The following is a 17910-nucleotide window of genomic DNA, read 5'->3' as shown; positions in this document are numbered from 1 at the left end:
AAATATTGCTAAATGATGTTTTGAAGGGATTCTGAGGATGCATGGAACTTATTTCGGAATGTTTAGGGGAAGGACCATAGGTAGGTAAGAGACTAAAATGTGTAGAGAACAAGTGTGGGAAATAGATGGAGTAAAGGAAAAAAGGCAGAGAGATAGGGGGGAAAGGAGATAAATAGGTATGTAGGCTGATGGTGAATACTCTTGTCTGAGCCCTGTAGTCTGTCCCGTCTTCTCATTAAAGGGCATTTCTATTTTCCATCTGTCTGTGTTGTCTATGCTAAGCAAGTGTTGGTGTATGCTAGCGAAGCTGGCCTGGCTGGTGAGTAGGGTAAGATGTCAGAGCTTCAGCAGCTGGTGGGGCTGTGAACCTCATGTGCCAGTGCCAGCGTCTGGGCAGAGCGGTGGACCTGGCTCCAGCTCCTGGGCTGAGTGTCTAAGGCCAGCTGCTGGAGATACCCATGTTGTGTGCATGTATATGTGTATATTCCACTAGCTGACTTCAACTTGATAAACTGGAGGGGAGGAACTGGGTTGGGTCAGCTCTGAAGTTCATGTTTCTACGAGCGCTGTTCATCTGTGTACGTGTCTGTCTGTGTGACTGGCGGTGTGTGTGCGCATGTGTGCATGTGTGTGTGCATGTGTGTGTGCATGTGTGTGTGTGCGCGCGCCTGTGTGTGTGCACGCTCAACTATTGGGTACACATGCTTAGACTGGCTGATGGCCAAACCTGGTGCACAAAGCTGCAGCATCTTCTTATCTATCTGGTTACTGGATTCAGCTGCCTCTAACAAAGACATAAAGAGTGCAAGCAGAAGTCATGTTCCTGAACAAATGGCAAGAAAATAGCTATCTAATGCAAATTGTTCTGAATATTAAAATACTTGCAAATAGATATTAATTCATCCGTGAAAAACGTAACAAAATGCTTAATCAATACAGGAATTTACATGTCCTTTTTGTTCTTTCTCAATCTGAAGAAAAAAATTGTGACTGAAATAGATTGCAGAAACAAAAATATAAAACAGAAAATGTGGTACATAATGACAATATAGGTTAATTTTTCTATTCAGAAGGTCCTTATATATTCATTCAATTCTCTGCCATCATCAGATATAAACTGATGGCAGGGTTTTGAGCCATAGTGTAATTATAAACTGAACTAAACTGTGTTATACAGCTATTCCTATATTTAGATAGTGGGGAATTTGGGGGTGTAGCTAGGTCACAAGTTACAGCAGATTATTAAGCTGGGAGCACCAGCCTAGCTGATAGCTGTGTTGTCCTACAGGAGGAAGCAGCCAGACAAGCCGAAGTAGAGATTCTGCATTTCTGACAAGTGAAGTGGACTTTTCAGTGAGATGACCACCAAGAAACAATATGAGAGGTCTCTGCTACTGTCCCTCACATATCTGTGCTGAAAGGCACTGTACAAAGACACTGACATATAAAGGTTGGGCCAGGGTCCAAGCGAAAAAGAAGGGCCAGTGACTTTCAATTATCTGAAATGTATTTAGACTTGTTCAGTTTACCTTTTATGTTTGAGATATGAATTAAAATGTGCAAAGCAAAACTCATTTTTGTCAAACTAAAATAGCTTACACAGGCACGCTTGGATTAGGTAAAATTATTCAAAGCTGTCTGTGCAGAAATGCTTTCATACATTCATATTGCCACTGTTCACATGACTTTGGATTTTCGTGTCTGCATATTCTGGATGATTCATGCTTCTGAGGATGAGAGGCAGCTGCAGGCTTGAAAACTAAAACAAGAAATGAAAATATATAGTTATGGTGTCTGGCACCTGTCTGTGCCTTATCCTCATATCTCTCTTTTTGTTGGGGCAGCTGAAGCCTCTGTAACCTTTTCATTTTTCACCTCAGAGTTATTTACCTTGGTGGTTGATAATAATATGAGACAAAAAAATAGTATGGTTTCATATACTTGAAACTTGAGGCTCTGCTGAATTCTCAAATGCATCATGTTCTGCTTGGGGCTGGCCTCTGGAGATGGAAACCTGGCACTGACAGGAATGAAGCTGTACAGTTGTTGGGTTTTTTACATTATGTCAAGAAGATCAGGAAAACAAGAATTATTTTATTTGGGGATGCTGCAGAAGGAGGGAATTACTCATTCTTTAACATGGAGTTAAAGATGCCAGGTAAAGCTTGCATTTCTACACTTTCCTTTGAACGTGGACATAAAGATGGCTCTTAGTACATTTAAGGGCAGACAGGCAGACTGGAAAGAACCTCTGGAGGCAGGACTGAGAACTAACACTTTCAACACTGGGCAGAGTAGGTAGCTGGGGTGGGTGGAAGTGCTTGCTCGCCTATATTTGGCTTCAGGGATGCTGTTGATATGATCATAATATGAATGCAATTTGAGTTCTGGTTTCTGTTTCCTAAGCTTCCATGACTCTGATCCTCAGCAACAGCCTGAAGTGGATCAGGATCACGTTTTAGAGCTCAAAATTAGAGTGAACTAAAAATATTTGCTGTGTCGATGCAGATCACACTGACGCAATTTTGGAAACTATTTTGTGGTAAAGCTGTTCATATGAACACAGCCAAAAATAGTTATTAGATAAATTTCCCATATACTTTATGGTCCTTGGATGAAAGACATATCCAAATTGTATTATATTCTTTTGTTTATTGATCTGTTTATACAAATCCTGCTCTCTTTTCAGCATGTAAGTTACTTATTTGGAAATTCAGGACTTGCTCTGAGGTATTCAGTTGTATAAATTTCATGAAGTTTTTGCACCTTTATAAAGTTCTGCTTTGGTAGCAGGTTAAGCATTGCCAAAGACTAACTTTTTTGCAGAAACTTGGTGCTTTCTTTTGAGGTCTAGTTCAATCTGCACACAGCAATGCTCTTACATTCATCTGTGGGGCGTCATACTACTTGAGAGACCTTCTCTCCAATTCTGCTTCTGGTAAAGATGACTGACTGTTTTCTGAATTGTTTCTTCACAGGAAAGTAAGTGTAAAACAAGAATAACTAAAACTGTTTCTTAACAAATGTAGCAGTCATAAGTATTGGAATTATTTACTTTTTAAATTGAGAGTTGTAATGCAGTTTCATTTGAGAACTCCCAGGAGTCTGGCGAAGTGGCATCAGCATGCTAGTAAACAGCCTTGAAGCAGTAACCTAATAAATGTGGTGATTTTTCTCTTGTTTAATGTCTGCTTTCAAAGCATGTCATACTTATTCCCATTTTTTACTGGGTACATATGGAAAAGAGTTATGGAGAGAATTTCAAAGGAATTTTATTCATGTACAAATGTCATTCTTCTAATATCTATAATAAACATTATAACTGTTGGATATCTCTGTCCATATCTACCTTTAATAAGTAACTCTGATAGTGGAACATGAGAAATCTCTACTCAGAAAAGAACACACTCATGCAGAGTTAGCAAGAGATAAATATCTAATCATTCAGAAACAAGACAGAAACCTTCAAGGGATATTCTTTATGCAGCTGCTTAACAGCTGAACAGAAGAATCTAACTTAACATTTGAGACTGAACGATAGGATCTGTCCTCCTCTAGCTCTAGTTGAGAACTGTAGGTTGAACTTGTGCTATTTCATCAAGCAAAGAGAGGGGAAAAGGGAAAGCCATTCAGCATCTTCTTTGTTTCCAAAAATGTCTCAGTTTTAGTAATATAAAATAAGGTGGTTTGCATTTGCAGAAGGGATGATTTGGTGGTAAAGATGTTCCAGTATCTGATGACCTTCTGAGTCATCAGCATGTAGTAACATTAGTTCCTCAACGCAGAACCCTGCATAGGCACAGCTGCTTGGGCACGCACTGTTGCACCAAATGGTAGACATCATTTTAAGGGCCTCTGGCTTCAATAAGTAAGCATTTTTTTCTGTTCATTCTCATACCAACTGCTATTTTTTTCTGTCCCTTTTATATAAATCCTTGGAAAAAATATTTTCCTTTAACAGTTCCCCTCCATCCCCTGCCAGTAAAAAAAAAACAAAACTACAAAGCAGGTGCTCCATGAATAACAATCTATGCAGCTTTGCAGAAGAGGGTGATCCTGGTGGAAACCAAGTTGAATATGAGCCAGCAATGTGCCCTTGTGGCAAAGAAGGTTAATGACAACCTGGGCTGCATTAGACAAAGTATTGCCAGCAGGTCAAGGGAGGTGATCCTTCCCCTCTACTCAGTATTGGTGAGGCCACACCTGGAGTACTATGTCCAGTTCCAGGCTCCCCAATACCAGAGAGACATGAACACAGACTAGAGAGAGTACAATGAAGACACACGAAGATTATTAAGGAACTGGAGCATCTCTTCTATGAGCACAGGCTGAGAGAGCTGGGACTGTTTAGCCTAGAGAAGAAAGAGTGCAGTGGGGATCTCATCAATGTATATATATATCTGAAGGGAGGGTGCAAAGAGGATGGAGTGAGGCTCTTTTCAGTGTTGGCTAGTGACAGAGGCAATGGGCCCAAACTGAAACACAGAAGATTCTGTCTAAACATCAGGAAACACTTTTCACTGTGAGGGTGACTGAGCCCTGGCACAGGTTGCTCAGGGAGGTTATGGAGTCTCCACCCTTGGCAATATTCAAAAGCCGTCTGGGCGTGTTCCTGGGCAAGCAGCTTTAGGTGGCTCTGCTTGAGCAGGGGGACCAGATGACCTCCAGAGGTCCCTTCCAATCTCAGCCATTTTGTGATTTTGTGATTCTGTAAATGAAAGGAATGGGAGGAATAATAAAACTCTGTTAACTTGTTGTTTTCCAAAGAAGCCATAGTACTGCATTTCTGCTATTCTGGCATATGTTTTCAAGTGAGGTATAAAATTTACTCTTCTTCACCATCATTGGCTCCCAAGAAAAAGCAAGTGCCATCATCTCCTGAATTATGAGGAGACAGTCTACCTAGAGGTGTTTCATGCTAAGGTATCATCTCCCTACTGCAGTGCCATGGTTTAACCCCAGCCAGCAACTAAGCCCCACACAGCTGCTTGCTCACTTCCCCCACAGTGGGATGGGGGAGAGAATCAGAAGAGTAAAAGTGAGAAAACTCGTGGGTTGAGATGAAGACGGTTTAATAAGTAAAGCAAAAGCCACACACACAAACAAAGCAAAACAAGGAATTCATTCACTACTTCCCAGCGGCAGGCAGGTGTTCAGCCATCCCCAGGAAAGCAGGGCTCCATCACGCGTAATGGTTACTTGGGAAGATAAAATGCCATCACACTGAATGTCCCCCCCTTCCTTCTTCTTCCCCCAGCTTTATATGCTGAGCATGACATCATATGGTGTGGGATATCTCTTTGGTCAGTTGGGGTCAGCTGTCCCAGCAGAAAAGGCCTTGACTCTGTGTAAGCACTGCTCAGCAGTAACAAAAACATCTTTGTGTCATCAACACCGTTTTCAGCACAAATCCAAAACACAGCCCCATATTAGCTATTATGAAGAAAATTAACTCTATCCCAGCCAAAACCAGCACATGCAGTTTGTAGAAGCCTGAAGGGATTTTTATCTGTAAGGGTATACTCGCACAGCTCTTCATGCTTCTGTCTCCTTTGGGAATATACATTTATCTGCTGCAGAGAAAACATTTAATATCATTCTGACACATCTCCATTTTAGCACTTCATGACTCACTGGACCAAAATTTTGTCACTAGTGATCCTAGGAAGCCTCACTGAACTGAATAGCTAATTTTGCACTAAATGTGTAAGTAGCACTAAAATATTAAATATACTATTAAATTCAGACTAGTAGTAATCCATATTGTATTCACTCTATATACTCTGCACAGTACAATGGTTTTATGATCGATTCACATCCTTTTTAACCACGTCTAACATTTTTACCTGCAATCCATGTGTAAGTGCTATTCTCTGAAGGAGTTTACATACCAAATATTTTAATAGGAAGTTATTTTAAAAATTGGGCTTTACTCACAGTGAATAACATATAGGTATATTATTAATATGCTTTAAAAAACATTATATGATAACTTTCTTAAATCACATACTCTCTCTGATTGGTTTTACAATTACTGGAATCCCTAATATGCCCTAATACAAGGGCAAGTGTAGAGTCCTGCATCTGGGCAAGAACAACCCCATGTGTGAGTACAAGTTGGGGGCAGACCTGTTGGAGAGCAGCGTAGGGGAAAGGGACCTGGGGGTCCTAGTGGACAGCAGGATGACCATGAGCCAGCAGTGTGCCCTTGTGGCCAAGAAGGCCAATGGCATCCTGGGGTGTATTAGAAGGGGTGTGGTCAGCAGGTCGAGAGAGGTTCTCCTCCCCCTCTACTCTGCCCTGGTGAGGCCGCATCTGGAATATTGTGTCCAGCTGTGGGCCGCTCAGTTCAAGAAGGACAGGGAACTGGTAGAGAGAGTCCAGCGCAGAGCCACGAAGATGATTAAGGGAGTGGAACATCTCCCTTATGAGGAGAGGCTGAGGGAGCTGTGTCTCTTTAGCTTAGAGAAGAGGAGACTGAGGGGTGACCTCATTAATGTTTATAAATATGTAAAGGGCAAGTGTCATGAGGATGGAGCCAGGCTCTTCTCAGTGACATCCCTTGACAGGACAAGGGGCAATGGGTGCAAGCTGGAACACAGGAGGTTCCGCATAAATATGAGGAAAAACTTCTTTACGGTGAGGGTGACCGAACACTGGAACAGGCTGCCCGGAGAGGTTGTGGAGTCTCCTTCTCTGGAGACATTCAAAACCCGCCTGGACGCGTTCCTGTGTGATATGGTCTAGGTAATCCTGCTCCGGCAGGGGGATTGGACTAGATGATCTTTCGAGATCCCTTCCAATCCCTAACATTCTGTGATTCTGTGTAATATACTCATATGACTGATTTATACATATATACATATGTATAGACACATAGAGTATAGGAATATATGTTGTAAGAATATGGATGTTTTCTTTTAAACTTATCTGAAAGAAAGTTTAACTTCAAATAAGATCTATTTAGATATGTATTTGTATACTGTAGGAGTACAGAGTTACACTATAGGAATATTTAGATATTCCTGTACTGTAAGAGTATGGATTTTTTATGTTTTTTAATTTATCTGAAAGGAAGCTTCAATTTTAAAGAAAATGTTTTATGGGGACATCAGTTAATTTTATGCAATTGTGCCTTCCATGTAATTGCCAGTACAAGTTCTTAATTAAGATTATTGTCATAATTTTGTTCAAGTATTTTGTACTAAGAAAGTGAGGGTTTATTAAAATGTGGAAATCAATGTCAGATTGATTCCAGCTCTCAAAGGGGTAAGTTTCACTTAGATTTTAAAAAGGACAGAGATCATACAGAAAAGTCAATAACATAAAAGTATACACATATATATATTTTTTTCTAGCTTAGTCACAAAAGAAGCTTTAAGGTATTATAAGGATGAGGTAATTCAATTCCCTTTCAAAAAGCTAATTTGTATTTCATTTTTATTGTCCAGAACACCAATAAAAGGCCTTTCGCATCAGTCAGCACCTCTCTCTAACACAAGGAAAGCGTTATTCTAATGCAGTTGGACTTTGTACTTTGACATTCTCTTTTGGCAGAGTTGGAGAGAAGGGGAAACTTGGGATGGCAGCACATACCACTTGTATCAGAAGAAGCTAAAATGTGAAAGTTTTGGCTTCCAAGGGTGAAAATGGGCACTAAAATTGAACAATATTTTCTGCTGTGACTAATTCAAACATATTAAAACAAGTATCTTGCAGAGCATTGATATTCAAATAGTTCTGGAGGCTCATGTGCAGTGGGTTATTTCGTAGTATCATGCACATAATTAGGTGACCCTTGAGGGAAGAAATCAGTGCTTATGTAATCCAATTGAGGGCAAAAGCAGTTTTCAAACTGGGTTGGCCCCCTGGGGTGTGGAAGCAGGAGATAATTTCGAAGGCACAGAGGAAAATTCCAGCCAGCTTCTGTCCATATCCCTCCACTTCTCTCTTCCCCCGCTCTTGCAGCAATGCCCTAGTACTTGCAGCTCTGTTGGCTCTGGAAGCTCTGTGGAAAAGGCAATCTGTGATTTCAGCTATCAGATCCAGGGACTGTGGGAGCCAGCCATCACAGAGTTTACGGGAAAAAAACTCAGACAAGGGAACCTTGCATACAAAGTGTGAAAACTGCTATCCTGAACAAATGGTCCAGAAGCCACAGACTGCTGAGGGCATCAGAGCACCCCACCAAAGGGACCTCACTGTGCAGCAGCAATTCTGTCTGCAGTAGGGTACACTGTCCTTCCTTCCTTGCCATGTGGCCCAACACCTCAGGCGTGTCCTCAAACAACCCCACTGCTATCTAAAGGCTTTAAAATTTTTTGTGTGAAAGTTTTAAAACTCACACAGAGCCTTTGGAGCCACTGGCCAAGAGTGCAAGTAGCTTATCAATAACGTTTTTTGTTTTTCTCATCAATGCTTTTCTTTCCAGCATTCAGGAATCTGAATAACAAGTAACAGAAGTTACTTGGACTGAAAAAGGACCGAATTGTGTCTACAAAACCATGAAATAACTAATTAACAAAGTCAACAAAAGTTTTCCTCTGAAATGGGCTGGACCATTTATAGAAAGTGAATATTGACATCAGTGGCCAAGTTTACTTATTAAAATTTAAAATACTGTGAAGAAAAGACATTTCTCAGACTTTCTTTTTTAATGTCCAGTTTAGAAGGAGTTGGAAATAAAGTTACTTTCCCAACTCAGCTTGTGTGATGAGAGGAAACATAAAAAAATTTCTTTTTGCTTCCTGTTTGCTCTCAAGTTTGTTTACCTTGGTAAATAGCATAATACAATAACATAATTCAGCACAAACAACTGATCTCTATTAATGCAAAGCTTGCAATTTTTCTAGTAATGCTACTGAAAAGGTAAAAAATGAATTTACTGTTATGATGTACACTGAAAAAACATGTCTGCTCTGCTGCCAGTTAACTTCCTGTTAGTCATCATGTTTAATATACCCTGCTAAAATCCAGTGTCATGACAGGACATGTACTAAAAGTATTACATCCCTTGAAAATGAAGGAGAAATAACAGGTATGCAGAGGAAAGCAAAGACTGCTGTCTTAAGTGAAAAACATTGTTAGAGGGTCTGGCTGCATTTACTGGTATCATTATTGTACTGCAGTTTCATTACACCTTATTTAGAACTGCAGAAGGATGTTGTTGTGCCTGATGATCAATGCCAGGATCAACAGAGGTCTATTTGCCCTGTTCATCCCTCCTTCAAATGCTGCCTTTGTGTACTAGATGAAGATAGTCTTACCCTGAACACCTTTGATGAGAAGAACTGCTTCTTCACACAGAAAGCAAGTTGGCTGCACTCTACAAAGAAACAAAACAGGGGTTGGGTTAAAATTCCCTCTTCAGGAGAGTGGTAAGGACTTTCCAAAGGGCACTTCTTTCTAGTCTCAAAGACAATGTGTCTTCAGTGTAAGCTACACACTATACTCCCCTGAATTATCCTGCTGGTGAAGGGTATGCATAGTAAACAATTGGACTGGACAAGTAATGGATAGAGTCCCAGTTTCCCTCTTTCTGTCATGAATAGGGATGATGAGGAATGCTGCCTGGAGAGCACCGAGCTGTATAAATCCACAGCTGAGTTCTCTCTGTTGAGGCTGAAGAGGAGATTGACAATTACCAGGTTTTATTCAATGCAGGAAAAAAGCGGAGTTTCATAAGAGTAACCCATCTGTCCCTTTTTAGAGTTCTATTTTATAAAGAAATTATGCTTTAAGTGCCTAGTTCTTTAAGCAATTCCTTCAAATGTAAATGTCAATATTGTAAGCATTAAAGTTTGGAGAAACTATTCTTGCTGTGTGTTCCCTTTGCTTTCCCCCTTGTGTCTCCTCTTCCTCCTCCTCCTGTTCTTTTCTCTCTGACAAGTTATCTGCTAATTTAATTTTTTTCAGATAAATTTGATTTAAATGGATTTGTTGTCTTAAATAAAAATACGCAAAGAGCTTCTTGCTTCCTGTTTTTGTATTTTGTATGTTTTAGACCTAATTTTTTATTGCTTGAAAAATCTATTGAATAAAATAGGTAAATGAAAAGCTTCGCTTATATGTAGGAAAAGAATCTAGCTAATTTTATGCTTCTGAACGTTTGTGACTGGACAGATTAAGGAACAATTAACTGAATAGCTTGTCAGCTCTTCTTATTACCCTGTTCAGAAAAAAAAAAAAAAGACAAACAAACAAAAGAAACCCTCCAAAAAAGTATCACATGATAGGTGAATTAAAGCACAGTTAGTGTAACCAATAGAGGTTGTCATTTTTCCAAAGCAATCACATGATGGCAGATAGACTGACTGAGAATAGTTAACAGCTGAGATTACATGACATGGGGGAAAAATATTTTTTAAATACTAAGATTCTTAGATTCTGACTCTCTCTGTCCCACAGACTCTTGACCACTACAACACAAATCTGTAAATCAGTAGATGGTCAATATTGCTGCTTTAGGCTCTTTTAAATTTAATGGTGCTACACAAACGTACCAAGTCAGACAGAATTAAATTTAGGATACATTTGTGTGTGTATGGCAAAGTTATTATTAATATTGTAGCATTTGAATTTAACTAAATTCAGATGAAATAGATTTATTACTGCTTGAAGTATAATTACATTCAGTAACAGGGTATCACTAGTCGGTGGTAATTAATGGAAAAAACCCTATTAGTGATATATTATTAGCAATTGCTAGTATTCTGTGATGATTGTATTCATTATCTATCAGTATAAATAATGAAATAAAGTTAATTCAGATTAATTGTACTTTCTTCTGTTCCTAGACACAGAAGTTAGCAACTTCATTGAGTCTCTAGTGTATTAACAACTATTAAAAATTGATCATTATGCTGACTGTGAGACTTGTAGCAATTTTGCCATGTCCCTCTTTTCTTGAGTTTGTTTTTATATACAAGTTACGCTTGTTTTTATTTTTTTATGTGCTACAGGTTATAACAATGTTATACACAAAATTGACTAGAACTCCAGGAATTAAAATACATGTATTTTTTTTTTATTTCCTAATGTAATCATTTGTTGTATTTTCATGTTATGCAGATGTAATGACACTTCTGTATTGGATTAACTGATACCACATTGGACCATGTAAAGTAGTACTAAAAAAATCTGGAGTTAACATATTGTATAAATACCACCAAGCTTTTTGATATTATTGCCTACGAATTTCTCATCTGTGTCTGTGTGTTTTTTTTTTTATTTCTTTGTTCTTAATAGCTTGTTTATTAGAATGACAGGGAAAGCAGAAACAGGGTTTTTTTGCATGGTGGCAGGCTTATGAAGGTATTAATTTCAAAATGGTGTTGATACTACTGCAACCATCAGTTCTGACCAGTGTTTATTTTCAAGACTTGTTTTAGACCTTACTTAAGCATATGTAAGTGTATGAAAACATAATTGCAATATCTTATATGAAGATCAAAAATCTCTTGGAGATATTTGACATGGTAGAATTTAGAAATATTGGAATAATTTCCTTCCCTGATTTTTCTTGTGATGATGCATAAGTTGCTGCCCTTAGGTGGTTTCCGTAAGAGGGCAAAGAATATATACATACATCCCACATCCAGCGTTATGGGATTCTGTATCTTCCAGTGGCATGAAAATCTCAGCAGCCTGGCAAAAGGTAAGGGATGAAGGTGTTATGCAGAATGTTCCTGCTCACATCATTTGGTGGGCTCACATGCAAACCAAAAATGCAAGGCAAAGCCAAATGAAAAAAACATACATAGCTTTTATATACCACTCTCTGTTTTAATTTTTTTTTGTAACCTGGAATCATAATGTTTACTATTGTCTATTGCCTACTTGACAAGCAATTTAAAACAGTGACTCAATATGTAATCTGTAAGAGATTTATTTCTACTATTTTGTTGGTTATCTGCCTGGACTATTCATTTTTTATTTAAAAAAAATAGTTTATAATTTTTTTCAGTGTCTCAGAAGTTAATTGCTGGGGTTTTGTGTGCGTGTTTTTTCCTCCCTGCTGCTGTTAAATGACCACTTGTTGGTCAAATGCAATTTTTCAGAGATTTATATTTTTTTCTCTGCAAACTGATAAATCCGTCCCTTTTTCTTCTCTCTTCTGCTTGGTGTTTCACCAAGTTTAAAGGAGGTGCTTTCTGTGTAATCAGTTCTTGTTTAACAGGTGAAATATAGGATAGAATGAAAACTGCAGGAGAAAAAAACATGAAATCTGTTGAGAACTACAAAAAGGGAAAAAAAAAAAGAAATCGACTACAACAGATTTTTGGTATACTTACCTTTAAAAAGAGAAAGGAGATACATAATGATGCTGTAAAGATGAAGAAAAGATTCCTGTTTTTTCTAGAAAAATAGTGTTAATCCATATTCCTCGTATTCTTTCGCGTGGGACAGAATGAGGCAAAGTTTATTTGTGTGTAAAATTTGTCTTCACAGGCTGCTGTGAAGAGTTTTCCAGTGTCCTGTCTTAAGTATTCATCAACTTGTTTTTCAATTCTTGCTTCTAAGGCTGAATAAATGTTATGTGTTAGGTGTTTAGTATTAGAGGAGAAGGTTAATAATGTGATTTTATGAAACAGAAGGATGTTCTTGTCATGTCTTTGTAAATGCAAAGCTTTTAGAAACCCCCAAAGAAATTAAAACAACCAACAAAGATAATCTAATCTTACTAAAGCAACTCATTCTAAAGCTTTCTGTTCCAAAAGTTCTGCCTTCTTTAAGCTTCTTAAGGTTATTCTTTGTAAAGACTTTTGTCTGAAGTTTGACAAGTTGATCTATGTCCAATCATGGATATTTTGGATTACACTACAGACTCCTGCTTTTTTTCTTGAAAAAAAAAAAAAGAAAAATAAATCCATTGGAAGTAAGATTTTCAGACATATGCTTTTATCATTTGTACACTTTTATCATTTGTACTCAATAAGGAACCACTTTACAAGTATTTGAATAGACAAGATCTCAGCCTTATATGAATCAGTGAAAGTTCTGTATTTGCAGGTCCATTCACTATTCATGATTCTTGTCAATAGCTCATATTTTCTTTGCTACTTGATTGACTGGTAGTGATCAAAAGTGTATCCTCTGGGATATTCTCATAATCACAATGCCTGATCAAAAGAAAAATACCATCCACATGAATAAGGTGGGACATGCGTCTAGACTAAATACCTAAAATGCAAGATGTATTCCTTTGTTTTTTTCTGCTTCAACCATCTTTTCTACAATTAAGAAAAAAACATGAAATGTGTATGTATATTTTCCAGCCCATATCTCAAAGAAATAGCATCCTGAAGTGGATGTTAATTCAAGCAGAGAAAAGGCACAGAGAAAGGAAAACCTATTTTTCTTCAAAATGTTAGGAGGTTCTTCAGCAAAGAAGCTCAGCTGAAGAAAAATCTTTTAATAATGTTATTGTTGGTAATGATATGGATGTTAAAGCATAGCTTATGTAGGTAGATGGCAAGTTTTACTCTACTGGCTCGCTTTAATTTCTAATTGCATAATATGAAGAATGAAGTTTTTAAATAGCAATAAGTACTGCAAATCCATGAGCTGATGAATGAGTGATAGTCATAAAACTGTTTCAGTTGCTAATAATTATTTCAGGTTTTAACTTTGTTTTGTAGAAATAGTTAATTGTAATCCTACGTTTTTCAAAAATCAGTCTACCTAATTAATTTGGTTGTAAGAATAAAGCATTGCATAGACCCGTCTATTACAAGTTACTATAATTCCACTTAATTTAAGGAAGATATACCTGTGTATAGTAATTGAGAATCTCAGAGGACTGTAAATAACCATTGATCTTATTTTAGAAAATACTTACTTGGGTCATGAATTAAGCAGAGTCTTCAGGGTGTTGCTGTGACTTCTGGGTTACTGTCTGGAGAAGGAAAAGATTTTGTAAAGTCGCTGTATTTATGGTTGTTTAACCTACATTTTTCTGCTTTTCGTCGAGATCGCCTCTTTACTTAACTGCACTTTTGTTTTCTTTACAACACTTTCCCACACATTTTCTTACTTTTCCTCAAACTTAACCATGTTATTTTAGTTCTCTACATAAAGCTTTTCTGCTCTTCGCTCTGTCACACTCTACTGTATCACAGGGTCTGAATATCAAGGTATCCCATAGACAGATATCCTATATGACTCTACATCTATGACAGTTGCAGGTCAACTAACATTAAGGTGAAATAGGTACTGATGAAGTGATGAGGTGGATGTCGCTTCTAGCAGAGAAAAGGGTGAAAAGCAGAAGTCTATTGTTCTTACTTAAACAGGCTCTTGTTAGTCAGTGCTCTATATGCTTTCACATGACTGCCGTACAACCAAGAAGTTAAATAATATCAGATGAGAAAAGGTGAACCATTGATTCAAGGGAACTGTAGGAAGCTGGGCATTAGAGCAACTACACCTGGGATATAGAAGCCACCGAGAATTTAAGCCTTTTATATATTTTTCTGTCCTATCGTTATCACAGGATTCAGTTACATATCCATTACTACTGGGCCCTAAAATTTTAAGGATGATAAATGACTACAAAAATAAAAGACCTATAATGAAATCAATATATTAAGTAGATACTATTGCCATATTGTTTTTACTTTAACATTTATATACAAGTAGTGAATAAATGACACATAGGATGAAGATGACCGCATGGGTCCATGTCAAACACTGGAGCAGCCTCTGTCGTACCATATGAAATATTTTTTGTTCATCAGTGGTAGCAGGTGGATGAATATTTTCTGAGTCCTAATAAGCAAGTTAGTCTTGTGGACAAGAGGAAACACACACAGTTCTAGTAAACCCTCTACAGTGTATTCATAACCTGTGTGATTTTTGTTGCCTGAATTTTACTTCAGTAGCTGTTGCAGATTTGAGGTTTTAGACTGGTACTACTTTGAAGTGTAGCTGCCTAGTGATAAAGGTCCACAGTTTTGACCACACTGGAGAATAAAAGGAGAAAAATTGTTTGCAGCATTTGCTCTTAGTAATGAATGTAACATTGGGTTTCCATTGGCTTAGAATATTTCCTTGAACTCACGACATAGGTTTGTTTGTTCGTTCATTTGATCTGGTGCCTCCAGTAAGAGACATATGGAAAATTTTCTTAGTTCTAACATATGAGTATTTTTTACTCTCTGAAGTATATGCACGCTTGCTGGAGGGCTCTGCTGCCTGCTGTGCTTTCTGCTAGCTGAGGGGCTTGACATCTACAGTATCCATCATGCTCTAGCTGTAACCAGCCAGCTTATCTCCTCCTTCATTCCCACCTAGGGACTGTTTAATTTTCTTTCTCTTTTTCTGTTCTGTGAGCCCATTAACTTTATTTCCTTTGCTCATACTGTTTGTGTTGCTCTGCCTTTTATATAATTCTTTTTGAGTTTTGTTTCATCCCAACGTCCTTGGTTTCTGACACAGTGTACAAGATGAGTCAAATTGGCAGTGCAGTTAGTAGAGTCGCAATAAGAAATCTGTGTCACCGGGGGGTATCCGGAGCTTTAAGGTTTTTTGATGATATTTTGGGCTTTTGTGAGGAAATTCTGATAGGGAACTCAGCTGACAAAGTATCCACCCAAAAAGTTTCAGTACCTTATATCTGACAGTTGATAACATAATTACCTTAAAGTCCAGTCAATTTGTGCTTCTGTCTGCAGGACATTTATATCTATGACTCAAATCACAGACACGTGCAACTTTGAGTTATTAAATACCAGCATCCTCTTCAAAGAAAGAGATATTTCCAAAATAACTGTCTTCTTATGAAGCAGGAAGCCTAAGCTGCATCTGGTAAAGGATCTGCTGTTGCATTGGAAACTTGGACGTACTGTAGAAGGAATTCCAGCTCTGGCAGTTGACATTGCCACTGTTGCAGAACAGAGCTCTTAGTAGACTGAAAAACAAATAAGATTTTTTTGGCCAGTTCACTCTGAATACTGAAGGAAAACAACAAAACATATATGACAATTTTACTTAGCTTGCTTGTTCAGAGAATGGGATGACAGTTAAGTGGATTTTGTTTTTTTTTTTTCCCTCCAAGACCTTCTAAAAAAATTTTAAGATCATGAGATTCAGTAATATGAACACAACATAATGCTCAAACACATGGAAAGGAATGAAAGAGAATATTTAAATGTGCAAATTAAATAGCCGATACCTCCTTATGCATTGCTCCCTGTCATCCAATAGTGGAGTCCTCTCATGTAGGTAATGTACTCTTGACCCTCAGAGCCTGATGGGTTGTTTAGACCTGTTTCCAAGGTATAGGTATCTCAAGAACAGAAAAAGAGAATATTACCAATTTGGAAAACCTGACTTAGGTAACTTTTTTATGATGTTCTCAAGCCACATAATAAATAAATATTCCAAGTAGCACCTTAACGGAGGAATAATATAATGTACAGTAATGAAAATGTGTTCTTTAAAATACTGAATGATTTTAAATTGCATGTACAGGTAGGAATGGTGATCAGCTCTGAAACGGCTTAAAGGCAGCAGGAGTGATCCATATTCAGTGGATGCATTCTTTGCTTTGCATGAAGTTTAAACAACTTTATTTGCTTTATACAGTCAAATTCTTGAATGGGGTAACAAATTATACTTATAGCTTCATTATAAGAAAGTAATTTTGTGTTTGTTTTCCTTACAAGTCCATGAATGACCCTGGATAGCTAAGGGCCATTCCATTCCAGAATTTACATTTCTAAGAATATTCTCTAATTTGACAGTTACTTATATAAACCTTTTCAGGTTTACATTTTCTCTAGAAAATTGGGCTATAGAGTTCTTTGAATGAAGTTCCTCTTATTCTTTGTTCTTAAGCATTTCTGTCTCCTCTTCTTGAACAGATATTAAGAAATCTAAAGAGAAGGAGAAAATGTAGCCATCTTTGAGATTCTGCCATGTCTGACACACACAAGACTGTTGTAAATCACTAATCAGCTCATAGATTCTGAGAAAAGAAATAAGAAAATGAATGTTTCCTCAGGGCTTTCTGCAGGATCCTCTTTCAGTAGATCAGGAGTCAAATGCATTTACAAAACAGTAAGAGAGAAATCTTGCATTGTTACAGTGTGTTCCTGGGGAGTGCTCAACTTTACACATTCTTTTGCTGCTCACCTGGAAACTGAAATGAAAAAAAAAAAAATCAAGTAATTTTGTCTTTGAGTCTAATTAAAGTGCATAGTGAAATGTGGGAAGGAAGACAAAGTTCCCTAGTCTCTGGCTGCCTGGCATATCAACATCCAGCAGCAGAGGAAGTAACAAGTTTCAGGAGAGAGCCCAAACTAATGAAGAATGTAGGTAATGCAGAAGCAACATTTTGGCCTGGGAGCATGGGTACTGAAGGCTAAGGTAAGCAAGTTAGCAGTCCATTAGGTTAAAACGTCCTTTATTCTATAATTGGAAGGATCACAAGACTCACTTTAATTAAAGGCAGCAAAAAGATTACCACTTCTAGTTCAAAGCATGCTCAGATGTGATGAGTAGGTGGCTCTCGGTGTGGTGCCCAAGTTCCAGTTTGGCATTTGCCTGTAGTACTACAACATGATCTGTTTACTCCTGAGAGCTGTCGTAATGATGTCTGTCAGCAAGTTGGTGGTCTAGCTTCAATGGTAAATACATGGAGCTTTTATTGCATATTTGCTTTTGGGGAAATTGTCCTCAAATACACAGTAAGGACAGTAATGTTAGAAGGAGCTTGACAAAAGGGACAGATAAAGCTTTAGTCACAGAGTAAGGCCAACACCTTCTAAATATTGTAGTTAATGGCTGAGAAAAGTAAAATTATCATGAACAGCTATAAAATACAAACAAAATACAATATCTGATTTTCTACCTTTTGCTTGGGATGATAATGACTTAAAAACAATGTCATGTACATTGGCTTTTTTT

General features: G+C 37.8%; 1 protein-coding gene across 1 annotated transcript in view; it reads left to right on the top strand.

Annotated features, from left to right (window-relative positions):
- The window catches only part of IL1RAPL1 (interleukin 1 receptor accessory protein like 1), a 731815-nt gene that overhangs the window by 388655 nt on the left and 325250 nt on the right, over window positions 1–17910 (top strand). The window lies entirely within an intron of this gene.

This window comes from Nyctibius grandis, chromosome 2 (assembly GCF_013368605.1).
Source record: "Nyctibius grandis isolate bNycGra1 chromosome 2, bNycGra1.pri, whole genome shotgun sequence".
NCBI classification, from domain to species: Eukaryota; Metazoa; Chordata; class Aves; order Nyctibiiformes; family Nyctibiidae; genus Nyctibius; species Nyctibius grandis.
Note: the sequence above shows the minus strand (reverse complement) of the source record. Positions and strands in the feature narration are given on the sequence as shown.